Source organism: Ambystoma mexicanum, chromosome 1q (genome assembly GCF_040938575.1).
Source record: "Ambystoma mexicanum isolate Mex_15411 chromosome 1q, UKY_AmexF1_1, whole genome shotgun sequence".
Taxonomy (NCBI): domain Eukaryota; kingdom Metazoa; phylum Chordata; class Amphibia; order Caudata; family Ambystomatidae; genus Ambystoma; species Ambystoma mexicanum.
The window spans coordinates 1,059,925,845-1,059,943,350 of NC_090922.1; the positions used below are offsets into that span (position 1 = coordinate 1,059,925,845).

Consider the following 17,506-nt stretch of genomic DNA (forward strand, 5'->3'; position numbering starts at 1 on the left):
ATTTGAGCCCTTTGTTCATCTTGCTTTGGCAGGCTACAACCCTGAATCTCCCGCCTCTGGCTCTAGTGTGTCTGGAAGGGCAGGATGTGTGGGAGGTTCCCCAAACTCCCCCTGTACTTTGTCTCTAGGAATACCTGAATGCGTCCAGTCCTGATTGGCTGGCTGTCCACCCTGCTGTGTGATTGATAGCCTAGGCTGTGCATGAATGGGACAAACCTGCTTAAAAGGCGCAAGTTTTGGGACTAGAGGAGAGTCGACCACTGGGAGAAAACCCCATATGAAATATGGCTAGAAGCTCCAGGAGTCTCCTAAAGACCCTCCAGAAGCAGGACTACCATATCTCGAGCCCCCTCACCAGAGTGCAGGATTCAAGGAGTGAAAAAAGCACAACCGGTATCGGAGATCCACAACTGTGCTGTTTGCTCAGCGCTGAAACGGCGAAGTGCTGCTGAAACTAAAAGAGCCCCTAGCTGCCGACGACCTCCCAAGTACTGCCGCAGGAGCCCTCCAGACGGCCTCCCTCTTGTCCCCATGACTGAGGCTCAGGAACACAGGGTCTGTACTGCTGTAGCAAGACAAAACCCAGCTCAACCACTCTTCTTCAAACCAGAGGTACTGTTTAGACTTGGGGTACTTACCTCATTGTCTCTTAGCTGTGCTTTTCTCAGTTGAAAATTGCAGTGGCTTACCTTTAGAGTTTATTCCAACTCTCTTTTGAACGGCTTAACTTAACAGCTTGTGACCCTACAAGTGATTTTCTACAAACTCTCTAACTTTGTGCAAGACCGTTTCTGATCTAAGAAGTGCCTCAGCTCCATAGACTTTGTTACAATTGACATTGGCTGTCCTGGCTCCCTGAAGACTCTTCTAGTCCATTCACTTTGATATTGTTTGTCCCTCATAGGTGGTAGCTTGTTCTGAACTCAACAACACCCAAACACTTACCATACACCTAATCTACCGTCCGCCAGGACCCATCAGTACTTTCGATGAAGACCTTAACGCCATCCTAACTAGTAATCTTAAAACCTCATCTCAAGTCCTCACCTTGGGGGACTTCAACCTAGGCTACAACGACCCAGCAGACCCTATATCTAATTCTATTGCCACCACCCTTGCTGAACTAGGCTTCGCGCAAAGAAGCATGGCCCCCACTCACTGAAAAGGTAGAATACTTGATTTGGTGGCCGATTACAACTGTGTAGCAAACATCACCAATATCTCACCGTTAATCTGGTCCGACCATCACCTAGTTTCGTTCTGGCTAACTACCGATAGACCGACACCCACGCCTATCACAACAGCCCCACCTATTCTCACCAGAAACAAGAAAAACATTACTGCAGAAAGACTCATCCCGAACCTTCTCCCCATTCTTGATTCACTTCCGGACAACACAGACCCAGAGATCCTAGTTGAGGAATATAGTAAAGCCATGGCCACAGCACTGGACCTCATCGCCCCTCTCAAACTCAGACCCAGCAAACAGAAATCACACCTCAACAAATGGTATACACCATTCCTCAAAAATTTGAGGCAACAAAAGAGAAATTGCGAGACTACATGGAAAAAATGTCCCTCAGCTGCTAACAAACTCAATCTATCTAAAATAACTGCACTCTACAAAAAAGAAATATACATGGCCAAACGAACTTCCTTTGACTCTCGTATATCATCTGCCAAGTCCAATATGAAAGAACTCTTTTCCATTCTCAAAGAAGTTGAAACCCCCATACTACCCCTTGACACCTGCACCAAAGATAAAAACTGGTGCTCAGAAATTCAGAATGCCCTGGCCAATAAGATCAAGACCCTCCAAACTAAAATCTCTAGCAAAAAAGCGACCTTAAAAGACTTGCCCCCCTCCAGAAGACCAGACAAGTGCGTAACCACTGACCCCACCCGTTTCAAATTTTCAAAAGTCAATACTCTCGACGTAGAAAAAATTATCTTGTCCTTGAAACCCTCTAACTGCCAGGGAGACCTTTGCCCAGCACAGCTTATCAAAGACGCTGCTCGCGATCTTTCACCCTTCATTACGAAACTGATCAACGCCTCTTTCACCACTGGCTCCATCCCCACGAATCTAAAACAATCCTGGGTACTTCCATTACTAAAAAAACCTACTCTTGACCCAGCCATACCTACCAATTACCGACCTATAACAACTGTTCCCTTTTTACTAAAAATCCTAGACAAGGTCGCCTACGTTCAAATACAGAGGCACCTGGAAGAACACCACCTCCTAGGATCCAGACAATCAGGATTCCGCCCTCAACATGGGACTGAGACTGCACTCCTCGACCTGAAAGCTCAGATTGACACACTTAGGGACAAAGGACAAGTTGCCTTGCTCCTCCTCCTTGACCTGTCTGCTGCTTTCGATCTGGTCGACCACTCTGTCCTATGCTCACATCTCCACACAGCAGCACACTTCTCGCCTGAGGCCATCTCTTGGATCACCTCATTCCTTAACGGTAGAACTATGAGGGTCTTCTCGCCCACAGCTGCAGCAGATCCCATACCCATTACTTGTGGTGTACCACAGGGCTCCTGCGTCTCCCCTACACTGTACAACATATTTACCAAGCCCCTTTTCGATGATCTGGATCATCTTGGTATCACCTACACTAATTATGCAGATGATACTCAGATCCTCCTTCCGCTTTCTGGAGATTATGGAAAGGATTTGGCCTTGCTAAATAGGGTGTACATCATCATCCAGGCATGGATGGCCACTCGCGGACTATGCCTGAATGATGAGAAAACAGAGCTTATAATCATGGGCACAACACACAGTCTAAGGAAACTTAGCCCGGCCTACAACTCTTTCAAGATAGATGGGAACAACATTAAAGTTGGACAGGAGGTTAAAACTTTGGGCTTCTACTTAGACTCTAACCTCTCCTTCAAAAGACAACTGAGTTCACTGGCATCCTCATCTGCATACACGTGCAAACTTATCCGCTCAGCTAAACCATTTCTGTCAGATACCAGCTGTCTTACAATCGCCAGAGCCCTTATACTATCCCGCCTTGACTACTGTAATGCCCTCTACCTAGGATCCTCCAAGGCTACCACTAGCAAGATACAAACTCTCCAGAATAACGCCCTGAGAGCAGCCCTAGGGATCCCCAGAAGAGAGCATATATCAGGACTCAGTCAACAGAACAATTGGCTCTCCACCAGAGATAAAATTCTCCTAAAAACGGCTTCACTCACCTACAAATCCCTTAACAATGCCGCCCCGATCTACCTGATTAACAGGTTCCATAGACAAGTTTCCGCGAGACCCCTCAGAACGGCTTACAAAGACTGCCTCTCTGTCCCAAATTACAAACTCGCCACCATAGGAGGTAACAGCTTCCCGGTAAAAGCAGCCAAACTCTGGAACTCTTTGCCCCCTAACCTTAGAGCAGACATGCCCTACCTGAATTTCCGCTCTAAGGTCATCTCTTGGCTGAAACTGAAGGACCTCCCAGACAATTAAATGCCAAGGTTATTCCTCATGTGATCCGTACTAGTATGCATGCCACCTCTATTGTGTATATATTGTATATATTGCTTGCTTTCTCTGCTGTTCTGTACATTCGCCCTACCCCAATTCGTACTTTTACACCTTGTAACCAAGTTTCGCATATTCTTGTACATGCTGCGCCCTGATACCCCTGGGTATAACTGCGCATTATAAATAATAAACTAAACTAAACTGAACTATTACTGCTGGGAAAGGCTTGTCTAGATTTCATTTGAAGATTTTGTTTTCCTCACATTTTCTGAGAACCTGTTTAATCTTTTCCTTCCTTAAACCTTTCCTTTCTGCAACCTCAGAATCTGCAAAGTAACTAGTGTGATATTTAAATGCCATTACTATCCTTGTGATTGAAGTCACCTCAGGGTGTAGGAATTGTGTAAGAAGCATATCCAAAGATTATCCACTAACTTGTTCTGTTTCGGATCAGTAATTTTAAAGTGTATTTACATTGTTACATGCCTTTTTAAAGCACGCTTATTTAAAAATTGATGTTAAATAACTATAACAGAAACCTTGAGTATAAGTGTTACTTGTATACTTGTTTTTAAGCATTTCATTTGTACAACTCTACAGCTCACATTTACTCTTGAGATTGGCCTGGCTGCTCAGGCACACTATCAACTTGTGTAGGACAGACATATACCAAAGGTGGGTTACCTAATACCAAGCAAATAAATGTTGTGTAGTCTCACAGTGTGACTGCATCAATTCTCACCTAACGGGGCGCCCAAAGAGCAACCATGTAGCAATAAAAAGGTGTGTACCAAAAGTTGACAGAGGATAACATTGGGGAGTCTTAAAAATGACACCCATAAAAAGAGTAAAAGGATCGGTGAGTGTGGAAAAAGGTTCCCACTCACTGAAGTATACGGAAAAATAATCTACCAGTCCAGCAGAAAGTTCTGTGTTTCTCACAAGTGTGGTCGATTTAGCACTAAAGTTCAAATCTTACCTAACAGGTTGCACTCAGCTCCTGCACCTGACCGGAACTTCACTTGCCTGCAGCTCCTGGGGATCCTCTACTAAAACCTCCAGCGACCCCGTCCCCCCTTTCGACCTGATAAGTCCTTGGTGAAAATCAAAATATGGGTGGTGATTAGTCTCCATACTTACCGGTGCCCCTATATCATCCATTATAAAGTTTGTGAAGAACTTTTATTTGTTTTACAATATTTTTCATTTGCAACCGCTGTTGAAAAAGCCATCCAAAAGATAACAAAAGTACTTTACTCGTCAGTAAACCCCTTTGTAAGTCTTCTGGACTAATCTTCACATCCACTGGAAAATGTCCTTAACTTTTTCCAAACTTCTGAAAGTACATGTGAACTTTTGGGCACAAGGCACCCATTTAACATAGGGTTGGACTTTTGAAGTTAGGGTTCCTATTCCTGTGGACTGCTGGTGCAATTGTTAACCATTTACCTTTCTTTTCAGGTATTTAGGTGAACTGTATACTTTGCATTAACTAACTATGACTGTATATGTTTTATATTTGTGGCATTGTGTGATAACATTACCGGCTTGATTCTTTTTCCTAATGTGTTTTTGTGCCTATAATAAATATATTATTTGTATACTTACTAAGTGTAATCCTTATTTCTGATGTTTGTTAATCTGCTTAGAATCGCATGCTGTGCATAGTCCGACATCCAGTGGTCACTGCAGAGTATTGCATTTTGTTTTTCGTAGTCGAAAAGGGGACGTCGACAAGGCGTGCCTGTAACACTATCCCTATAGTGACGTGCAGTGTACCCACAATCCCTCATGCGTCGAGGTCCCTCAGATTGTTTTTTTGTCCGCCCAGTTATTGGTCGCCTTAACGCAGAGCTCGTTCGAGAGAAATTGCAAAACATTTATTTGACCCTTAGGTCGTTATTTCTTATATATTACATCAGATCCCTCCTTCGACGGCGAAGCTGTTTCACCGCCGATTAAGAACTTCGACGGCGGTGACTTAGACGGAGGTGATCCTTCGGCGCTGTCGAACACGTGGCCCGGCCTCGCCGGCCTAAAACAGTTGGGAGAGTGGGGGTCGTGTGAAATGTCAGTTTCTTCTAGGAATGCCTTTCTTTTTCACCCCCCTTTCCTTCGGGGTAGTTATCACACTTAATTGTATCCTCTGCTATGGGGAGGACTCCTTTTAGATTTTGCCCGCGCTGTAAGGGCAAATTCACATGGAAGGATAAGCACAAGCTGTGTAACTATTGCTTACCCCTCGACCACAACAAGGACGGCTGTGCGGCCTGTAAACTTGTTCGCCCAAAGACTTTAAAGGACCGCAGGGTCAAGAGGTGGGCAGCCTACGCTATGTCTAGAGCTGATTCCTCACCGCCACTGCCGAGTGTGACCAGGACAGTGATAACCCGACCTCTGTTTCGGAGGTTGTAGACTACCCTAGGGAGCGTACCCGCTCCTCGCTGTCTGTCCCCGGCCCCGACAAGTTCCGCTCACGCCCTACTTATGGGGATGAACACCCTGGCGACACTGACGAACACAGAAACATAAGCACACAACCCATAGCACTTCTTCGTCAAAGACGAAGAAAGCCCTAGCGCCAGCGGAGACGCCGGGCCTACCGGCGTCCCCACCGACCGTAAGGGTCGCAAGCCCTCCCCGCCACCGCAGACGCGACTAGCGACTGGGCTACCTGCAGACAAGGGCGCTACCACCAAAACGCCAGGCGACGCGCCTCGTAAGAGTGCGACCGTAGCCGAAAGAGACTCTGCACCGCCCAACACAACGCCATACGAATCCTCGATGGAGAAATTAATCGTCGAAAGCTTGGCTCGTATAGTTTCCACTGACAGCCAGAGACGGGCAGCGAGTGATACGCCGAACCCCTCTCACAAGGCCAGGGAGATGCCGAGAATGCCAGAAGGGAGACCGGGCCCGCTCCCGCCGTCGAAGGGAGTTTATCCTTGACGTTATGGGACAGATCTAGACGGCTACAGGCGGAGGAGCTTCCCTTTAAGCCTCCAGACCGTTCTGGGTTACCACATTGGACATTTGAGAGATTCCAATCATGTATGGACAAGCTGGATAGATTCATGTCCACTCCGGAACATAAAATGCCCAAGAGGTACTTCATGAGGACCCCAGGGCTAAATATCCTAGACTATTTAACCCCCTTCAAGAGGAGGCTAATATTTATGACCTCACTGAAGAAGACTCACTTTCGAGAAGATGAGGAGTTCTTAGATGGTGAAGACCAACAGAACCTGGAAGAAGAAGGTTTTGAGGAAAACCCTGACATGGGTGGGGGAGGCGTTGAAGAAGACCCAGATGAAGGTGGCTCACAGCCTTGGCAGTCCCCAACAGCGTCTACAGGCCCTTAGATCCTGAACCTTTCCCCTCCTCAAACCATACCGGTCAGGAACCCGTCACCTATAGATGACCATCCCACTTTCAACGCGCTACTACGGAAAGCAGCAGCGCACTTTGAAATTGAGACTGGGGAAATTCTCCCGATATTGATTTTGTAGGGAAAATCTCATTAAGGAAAAACCTCCCGCTAGCCAGACCATTCCCCTCCTCGCTTCAGTTAAGAGACGAATCATTCCATCGCTGTCTACACCTGCGTTGGTTAGAGGGGTCAACCCAAGAATTGAAAAACTGTTTACTCCCTCTCCATCGGACCCATTATACATTAAGGGTCACTCAATACCAGATTCCTTGGTAGTAACTACCACAAGGAAGAGGGCAGGGGTTCCGCTATCAACTAGCGAAGCACCCCCGGACAAGGAAGGAAAGAAACTCTACGCCCTGGATAAGAGAATTACAGCCTTGGCAGCTTTTTCCACCAGAATTGCCAATAAAAATACCTTACTGGCAAGTTATGCTGATGCCCAATGGGGGAAGGTACGCCAAGACCTCGAGGAAGTCCCTGAGCCCTTACAAACTCGCTTGTTAACCACTGTAACGGAAGGAACTCTGGTTAACCAGAGCATCATTTAAGACACACTTGATGCTGCAGAAACGGCTGGCAATTTAGTCCAGGGTATACTTCTGAAGCGTCATGTCTGGCTCCGAAACTCAGGTTTAAAGCCAGAGACCCAGGCGTCACTCATAAACAAACCTATCGAGGATTCTAACCTCTTTGTGAAAGCGGTGGACGACGCACTGGAGACCGCTAAGAAGGATTTCGACACCCTAAAGACTTTAGACCAGATCTCAAGGCCTCCCAATAAGCGAGGATTCGGCAACAAACGCTTTTTTCGAGGCCAGCGTCCACAACAATAGCAGTACACTGCAGGCAACTGGTCCTCTACTCAGGGAACCAGTGGCCAATACACTCAAAGAGGACAACGCTGTGGCAAGGGTAGAGGTCGGGGCCCCACTCCCAGAGGTTCCCCGGCTACCAACACCAAATGACCCGAAGGTTCGGGTCCCCTCCCATGCATCGCCGGTATATCTTTCCTACCAGCATGGGAGGGAATAACATCAGACCGCTGGGAATTAACTATAACCCGTGGTTACTGCATAGAATTCAGTCGGTCCCCCACGTACAGACCCCCAAAGGGACGACGCCTATCACCGGAGCACCTCGCCATCCTTCTTCAAGAAGTGGAACTGCTGCTACTAAAAGGAGTAATAGAGGTCGTGCCTCTATCACAGGTAACTGAAGGTATTTATTCAGTGTACTTCCTTGTACCCAGAAAGGACTTAACCATGTGCCCTGTATTAGATCTGCACCCAGCGAACAAATTTGTCAAACCTCAAAAATGTCATATGGTGACCTTACAGGAAGTAATCCCCCTGCTTTCACAGGGAGATTACATGACAACACTGGACATGAAAGATGCATACTTTCATATTTTAATGTTGCCAGCGCACAGAAAATACCTCAGGTTCATGATAGAGGGCAAACACTACCATTTCAGAGTGCTACCCTTCGGCATAGCGTCAGCACCGAGGGTATTCACGAAAGTACTGGCAGTGGCAGCGGCCCACCTGCTCAGGTTGTCCCTCCCAGTATACCCTTACCTCGACGATTGGCTCATAACGGGGGATTCTTACGAGACATGCTGCTCAAATACCCAAAAGACCGTAGACCTTTTGTTTCAACTGGGCTTCTCCATCAACGAGAAGAAGTTCAGCCTAGACCCCAGCCAGATCAAACAATTCCTAGGGGCTCTAATTCGAACAAAGGACAGCCTCGTCTTCCCCTCCAACGAGAGGGTCCAAAATATGCTGTTTCAGATCACTCAATTTGTGGCCGGTCGAGAGGTGCGTTTGCTAGGACTTATGGCATTATGTATATATTTGGTACCTCAAGCATGCCTGCGCAGGCGCCCAATGCAAGAGTGGCTCAACAGCCAGTGGTGTCAGGCCAGCGGACAATGGGACGATCTAGTGGTGGTCTCGCAGGCCTTGGTTCTCTCGCTACGGTGGTGCTCGAAGGAAAACCTTGTAATGGGGAAACCATTCCCCACTCCCGCAGTGGAAGCCACTTTAACCTCAGACGCATCCCACACAGGATGGGGGGGCTCACCTATCCCATCAGACTGCACATGGAGTTTGGACTCCAAGTGTAGCGTCCAAACACATAAACTTGCTGGAACTGCTAGCGGTCTTCAAAGCACTGAAGGCTTTCCAGGCGCACCTGCAAGGGAAGACGGTGATGGTCCTCGCAGACAGCACCACAGCCATGTACTACCTGAACAAGCAAGGGGGCACTCGCTCTCCAGGACTGTCCAAGCAGTCCCATAACATCTGGAAGTGGGCTCTCAAACACAACATGTTCCTGTTGTCACAACATGTACCAGGGGAACTCAATCCGCTAGCAGACTAACTGAGCAGAGACTTCCCCCTGCCCGCAGAGTACGAATGGCGGTTACGAGAAGACATCGTCTTCGACTTTTGCACACAATGGGGATTCCCAGAAATGGATCTGTTCGCAACTCTGGAGAACTCCCAATGCCAAGATTACGCCTCCATGTACCCCCAGAACCGATCCAAGGGGAACGGTCTCTGGATAACATGGTCAGGGAAATTTGGTTACGCTTTTCCCCCCCCCGACTCCCCTTCTCAACAAAATAGTGCACAAGATGCACCAGGAACCAGTCACCATGATAGTAGTGGCCCCGATGTGGGCCCGGCAGCCATGGTTCGCTCACCTGATGGAGATGTCTCTATCTCCACCGGTGAAACTACCCTACCCGTACAACATTCTGTCACAGGACAGGGGCAAGACGCTACACCCATGCCCACAGACCATGAATTTAGCAGCCTGGTTCCTGAGGTCATAGAATTTGGACATTTACAGCTCCCTCAAAGATGCATGGACATTCTTAGGGAGGCTAGAAAACCTAACACTCGTTACTGCTATTCTAGCAAGTGGAAGAGATTCGTCATCTGGTGTAGAGTTAAGAGCATCAACCCCGTTGACTGCTCTCCCACACAGATTGTTCTTTACTTGACTCACTTATTAGACTCAGGATTGGTCTTTAATTCTATTAAAGTTCATCTAGCTGCACTTTCCGCATACACCACTTCACAACACAAAGTGTCATGGAGGAAAGTCCCATTTATTAAAGCCTTCATGGAGAGGGTAAAGAGGATACACCCCCCTATAGCTAACCCAGCTCCCGGATGGGACCTAAATGTGGTACTTACAAGGCTTATACCCTTTGAACCCATGCACAAAGCATTCCTTAAGAAACTCATTCTTAAAACTGCTTTCTTAATAGTTATCACCTCCATTAAGAGAGTGAGTGAACTACAAACGCTCTCTATACTAGACCCCTTTGTAACAGTTCACAAGGATAAGGTGGTTCTACGCACACATCCTAGGTTTGCACCAAAATTCATGTCTAAATTCCATGTCAACCAGTCAATAGAACTACCAACGTTCTTTCAAAACCCTTCAAATTTGGGAGAAAAGAGCCTGCATACATTGGATGTGCGCAGAGCCGTCGTGTTTTATATTGAAAGAACTAGACCTATGAGAAAGACTAATCAGTTGTTTGTCTAGGTGGCAGCAGGAAGAGAAGGAGCTGTAGTTTCAAAAGCCACTATATCTAGATGGTTTGTCGAATGCATCACTCTTACACTCTTGCTAAGAGAGAACTACCCTTCAAGCCAAGAGCACATTCTACTCGAGGCACCGGGGCTTCCATAGCATTAATTGCAAATGTCCCTCTCGAGTCTATTTGCAAAGCGGCAACCTGGAGTTCTGTACACACCTTTACAAAACACTACTGTCTAGATGCCCACTCTAGATCTGATTCCCAGGTGGGATAAGCAGTATTAAGACATCTTTTTTCTACTGTTCCTTCTCACAACCCACCTCCAACTCCGGGTACTGCTCGCTAGTCTATGCACAGCATGTGATTCTAAGCAGATTAACAAACATCAGAAGACAATGCATTACTTACCGTAAAAGCATTTCTGATGGTTGTATCTGGTTAGATTCACATGCGCCCACCCTTCCTCCCCGCTCGGATGGATGGAACATAGACATCCTTTATCTCTCTCTCTTTTCAGAGGGACTTTGACGCGTGAGAGAATGTGGGTACACTGCACGTCACTATAGGGATAGTGTTAGACATGCCTTTTCAACGTCCCCTTTCGACTACGAAAAACAAAATGCAATACTCTGCTGTGACCACTGGATGTCGGACTATGCACAGCATGTGAATCTAAGCAGATACAGCCATCAGAAATGCTTTTACATTAAGTAATGCATTGTCATATTTCTTTGTGGACCCATGACCCTAGTCACCTCTCCTGAGACTTGGCCTTGACCACTCTCCATGCTACTATAATTGGTTTGGCTAAACTCCCACTATAACTAGCATGGCTTTTTAAACTCTGTCCACTAGGCCAGAGTTTAGGAATCCATCTCAACAGTCTGAATCATGAGTATCGCAAGTATTTCAACTTTCTAAAGTTCCTGACCATTTATTTATGTATGGTTATTTGGGAGGGAATTCCTTTTTGCTGCTTTCCTCTCTGACATCTGAGACACCCTTTCTTTTTGCTATCGTTTGCTTGTTGACCTGACTTTTTGGGTGGTAAGTGTTAGGGAGATTTATCATTTTTATGCTTCATCCCCTCTCCTAGTGAGACCCCAGCACTTTTTGCTGTGCTTCTGGAACTTTTTCGAAAACCCAGAATGAGTGGAGCCTTCTTTCACTCATTCAATCTAGGCGCTCTGTCTTTTGGACCTCTATTCTTTGTATTTTTACCTGTCCTATGGAGTCTATTTTACTCCATGACTCGTAAAGGCAACTGTATTTTACTATTGCAGCACACAGCTCCTTGTGGGCAGCGTTGCTGGGGACCCTTAAGGTCCTCCTTTTGAGATTATTTTTCTTTATCATAGAGTAATTATAGTTCTTAAGGATAGAGAGATATTTGGATACATAGTCTGAGAGATTGGCACACATCACCTTGTGTGGAGTGCCAAAGGGATACCTAGTATCCCCCTTGTCTATTCTCCTGTGCCTTTTTAGTCACATAGACAATCTCCTAGTTATGGCTGGTGGCAATGGACATGTTCTACCAACTGTGTGATTTTTCTGCCCCAGGCTATGTCCATAGCCTCGGTAGTGCACAATAGGGGCACCAAAGTACCAACTTGTGGCCTCCCTTCATTTTTTGGCATTTCTAGTGTGGTTTTTCTTTGTGTGTGTGTGTGTGTGTGTGTGTGTGGCGCGCCGTTGCCTTTTGCAGGAACTCTTGGGCGTCCCTGCCTAGGTTCCAGAGTGTCTGGGCAGGCGGGAAGTGAGGGATGGGTTTTCCACCCCCCTGTCCTTTGTCTGCCAGAGTGCCTGAAAGGGACCAGCTCGCACTAGGGTTCTGGCTGTCCTGATTGCACAGCCAAACGCCTGTTTCTGTAACCTGTTGAGAATGATTGCAGAGTGTTAGGCAAAATCCTGTGCAGTTCCCATAGGGAGCACTACAGAAGATTAAGACTACAGGTATGAGCAATAAAAATCCCCTTTGGTATCAGTCTGTACCACAAAGATTTAGTTGGTAGCTGTGGCTAAGCAGTCACTTATCTCAAGAGGGAGATGAGCAGTATTCAGGCTTTACACAATAGGACTACAATACTAGGGTACAAGGAAACACTGACCAAAGCTTTGTATTAAAAAGAATATATATACATTTATTACACAATTCTAGTTCAACACATTAATCAGTTATTAAAGCAAGTTAAAATCTGTCAAGAAAAGTATACACAACTCCCTAGTTAAATTGTAGACAAGTTTGAGCAAGAGTGAAAACGGAGCAAAACAGCACACTGAAAACCAAAAACAAATGGCACTCTAGCAATTTCTCACAAGGGAGGGAAAGCACAAGTTATACAGGAATTTCTTCTTACACACCCTAGCAACACTTCCCATAAGTTTGTGAACAAGTTTAGGCAAGGCAACACTTTAGTTTGTATAATGCTTAAATGAAAACCGAGCAAAATGGCACTTCACAAGTTTTAAAAATGGGAAGAAAAAGGTGGTTATAAGAAGTAGGTGCACCAACACAGTTCTAGTTGAGAAGCAATGTAGAGAAGGCAGTTCTAACTAATTTAGCCAGAGTCAAAAGGCCTGCGCCAGAGTCAGTGATACAGGGCAAAGGGCCCAGGAGCAAAATGTTCTTGTAGCTGCAGTCAAGTCTTTGGTTAACGATTCAAAAAGGTGGATGCAGAAGGTGAAAGACGATGTTAGAGGTTTGGGGCGGCCAACCCATCAGGTAGGTAAAGGATTTAAAACCCCTTTAGCACGACCACACGAAAAGGGCGGCTTGGCGGAACAATGTACCTTGAAATGTAGAAGAGGCTCCTGCGGTGGCGGTTGCACCTGGCAGTTCCTGCAGTTCGGGTGATCCAGCAGAGGAAGAGAGACTCGTGGAGGAAGGTTCGAGTTACTGCACTGCCCAGGGATGAAACCAGCTGCGGTGCTGCCCAACAAATAAAAGGTATGCTCCTTTAAATCGCGGTCCAGGTGGACGGGTGCCTGGCTATACGGTCTCTGAGTACAGGGTACTGGCGATACGACCAAGGCAGGTCCAGGAAGGATATTGACAAACTGGTTGGCCCCACCAGCTCAAGGGAAGAAGGCTCTTGCAGATGAAGATCTTCTCTCGTTGTGTGGAGAAAAGTGGTGATACGCTGCAGCAGGGCTTCACCGGTGGTTCAGTCATTGCAGATGTCTTTGGCTTCTCTCCTCTTCGGCTTCTTAGTTCCAGTGGCAACTTCTTGCTCTTCCAGTCCTCAGGACCATGCTTTTATGCAAAAAGATCCCCATTCATACAGCCTAGCTGTCACTCACACAGTGGAGTGGTCATCCTGGCGGGAGACCCTCCAGCCTATCAGGGCAGAGTACGACATGGGTTGCTGAGGCAACCCTGTCCAGGTGTCCTACTCCCCCTCCCACACAATGGATCCACCCCAGACACCGTGGCGCCAAAAGGAGGGCTTCTTGGCAGAAGCCCGCCAAAAGGACGAACAAAGGATCCCCGACCTGGGTTAGGAGTTTAGAGAAAGACACGAGAAAGAATTTATATCAAAGTTCTGGCAAATTAAACCTACCAGAGTAAAGTTCATATAAAAATAAACCGGCGGTATGCTAGAGGCTGTCAGTTAATGTGGTAGCCTCAAACAATGGGAAAATCCCATAGGAAAATATTTGCGGTCGAACATTTTTGGTAGTAACCACTGCCACCAGCCAGAAACTTTTGAGAGAGGGACTGTACGGTACCCTCTCCAAAATGAACATAAGGGAAAAACTATTAACCCTTGCCAGTACCTCCATAGTAAGATGGGTTGTACTGGTTTTGTTCATAAAGATTGACTAGTAAAGTCAGTGGGGACTTTACATGCCCTGGGAGACAGTCAGTCCCAGGGTATGGAGTCTATGTTTGGGGGTCGCTACGACACCCCTATGTCACTGCACGGAGGATGCTGTGTAACACATGTGGATAAAGATGGTTCCTATCGGGGTGCGATAAACCCCATAGACATTAAACACAAAAAATAGTCTAGAACACACATAGCAAATATGCCTAAGAGTGGGAAAAAGAGTCACACTCTTAGCAGGAGAAAAAAACAAACCCTTCAAATCCAGCAAAGCTGCTGGGGGACTCTATATTAAGGGAAATTAGCCATGAATGAGAATTCTCCCTAACACAGAGGAGTGAGTGCTGGAACTGTATAAAGGCTCCTGGATTGAAAAGCAAGTCGGCCACTGGAATCTGAAGTAACCGAAGAAGACGAATACCAGAGACGTCTGCAGACCCTTTGCAACACTGTGAAGCGACCACTGCTGTATTGACAGTTTTCTGTGCGACAGAGGAACTCCGAAGAGGACGGCTCCTTCCCTTTTGACTGGTTGGATGAATCGGTCACAAGACTAACTTTGTTTTAAGCCATCTCCTGAGGTCCTACGAGTTTCCAGAGCTGCTGAACCCCAATACCAGTAGAACTGTTGCCCATGCATCATCTTGATAAGGCAGAATCCGTTCAAGTCTTTGCTAAACCCTCAAGGATACTCCAGAGACACAATCCAACTTCACCAGTCCCCCTCATCAGAGTGTGGGACTACAGGAACCGAAGAAGATTGACCAGGCGTATGGCACCCTTGGTTGGTGCTGCAGAAAAGGCGCCAAAACCAGAGTGACCAGAGAAGATGCTGAAAGCCGTGTGAGAGGTCCTCCCTCGAGACTGCTGCTGAGAGATCCCGGCCATTATCCTGCCTTCCGTCATCAGACCAAGGAATCCAGAGTTTGGGTGCAGAGCTGCAATATCGCAGAGCATCCACCGTGAACATTTTCTTCAAACCTAAGGTACTGTGGGGAAAGGTACTGCTTAACTTATTCCAATTTCTTGCCTTTCGTCCCCAGACCAAGGAATCGGGAGGTTGTGTCCAGCGTTAACATATTGAGGCAAATCCAGCCACAATTATTTAGTTGAACCAGAGGTACTGTGGGGAATAACATAGTGCTTACCTTAATCCGAAAGAAGCTCCAGAACATTGGAGTGCACGTAGAGGTGTCCAGGGCAACCTCCTCTTATCTCTGACACAAGCCGCTGCTTGTGTCCCTTTAGCAAGTCCTTTAACAGGGTCTCCAACGTTGCTCAAGTCTTCTTGTATCTCTTTTCATAGAGACTAGAAAGTATCCACAGGAACTCTTTGACTTCTGCTGCTTTTCAAGACTTTAAGCTTCTTGGAACTGCATTTTAGGTAGGGTTGCTTTTTGGAAATTAAGACTTGGTGTGCAGGGAAATTGCCTCTAGAACCTGAAGCTCTGATAGCTTAACACTAACCAACTGTATTCCTTCCCAAAAATGTATGCTGACTAAATGCATTTACCATATGACTTTGTGGGTGCACGTTATGGCCGATAGTACAGTAGACCTCTCAAACTCCTATTACAATTGTGCACATTCAGGCACTACCAGTTAAGAAGTGGCCTTTTGAAAGTATTGTAAAGTATACCTATGTGTGTTGGATTATTATGTGAAGTATTTAATAGTAACTCTGTGTAAATATAATCTATATTTTAATTTAAATATATATGTATGTGGTACTTTGATGTGCATTACTTGATAGGTTCAGTGTACTTACCCGCAGCTCACATCTTCCTCTTAAAATAAGCCCGACTGCTCTGCCACTCTACCAAGGTCCTCGAGTAGTACAGATGGATACTAAGAGTTGGGGGATCTACAAACCACTGGGATAGCTTACTAAAGTCTTACATCCAAGTGGGACTTTAGGGATAACTCCCCAAACAGTAATTGACGCACTTTGATTTACTTCCCTTGTCTTTTTCGCCATTTTTATAGGGAAACTGTTAAGGCAGTTTTTCTAAAGTCCACACAAGGGGCTTTATAAAACTATACCTTTAGGTAATACAGTAAACCCCAACTCTTAGTATAGACCTGTACTACATAATTTGGTGGCATGGACAGAGCAGTCGGGCTTCCCTTAAGTGATCGATAGAGAGAGGGCTGTAAGAAGGTACAAAGAATTATGGATTATGGACCTGTGCGACGATATGACGATTCTGCCGTCAGCGGGATGATGGATCTTGCCCGCCAAGATTGGCGGATACACAGCTCTATACAATCAGTCATATCTGAATTTACCACTGCAGAGCCTAGGGTCAGAGAACCATCACTAAGCAAGGCGGAATGTATTCGAGTTTCCCAGACATCGGACGTTTTATGACTTCTGCATACCGCACAAGCTCAAAAGAAATGCAACACTGGCAGAGACCTGGACTGAAGAGTTTCACACACCACTCTGCGCTGAGGAAACATATGCCACATTTAAGAACATGTCCTACAGTCTAAAGCACCAGGAAATGCAGTACCAGATTATACTTCTCCTGTATTGTATCTTTAATGGATTCACATGCTGTGAATATTCCCCATCGTCAGGCTGGGAAACCCCGGTAAGTTTGACTTAGTCATTTTTCTATGGGAAAAATTTGAGACCTTGAGTGTCCTATCGATGTCGTTGTGGGTGCTATTGGTACCCACCAATGGGACGTCGAGTGTATAGCTCTTCCCCAGCAGCTTACCCTCAGATTTCAACCATCTTCCGGGCTGTTGGGATTCCTCACTTTTCTTTCCTCGAGAATCTTTTTTTCTTCAAACTTTCTTTCGGTACAACCAATGTCGAAATACATCTGTTTCCAGTCCAACCATGGAAACTTCAGGACCTACGAAGTCTTTATGTAGGCCATGTTGCCTGCTGCTTAAAAAAACGTTTACGAGGGGGACAGGCACAAAGAGTACCTTTACTGCCTATACCCGAACAATTCGGCTGACAGCTGTTACATCTGCCAGGGGTTCTCTCAAAAGACCCTTAAGGACAGAAACTGACACCTTATCTGCTGGCTCAATGAAGGAGCCTATCTGGCATCTGAGATTGGCTTGTCCTGGAGTGGCAGAGCAGCCACTTCGTCTGACAGGAGGTCACCGTTGAGACAGAGGTCCAGATCCGCGTAGCCGGTGGCAAAAAGCAA

The 17,506-nt window shown here is 46.4% G+C and overlaps 1 protein-coding gene across 1 annotated transcript in view; it reads left to right on the top strand.

Annotated features, from left to right (window-relative positions):
- PKN2 (protein kinase N2) overlaps positions 1–17,506 on the top strand; it is a 1,791,501-nt gene that overhangs the window by 1,349,091 nt on the left and 424,904 nt on the right. The window lies entirely within an intron of this gene.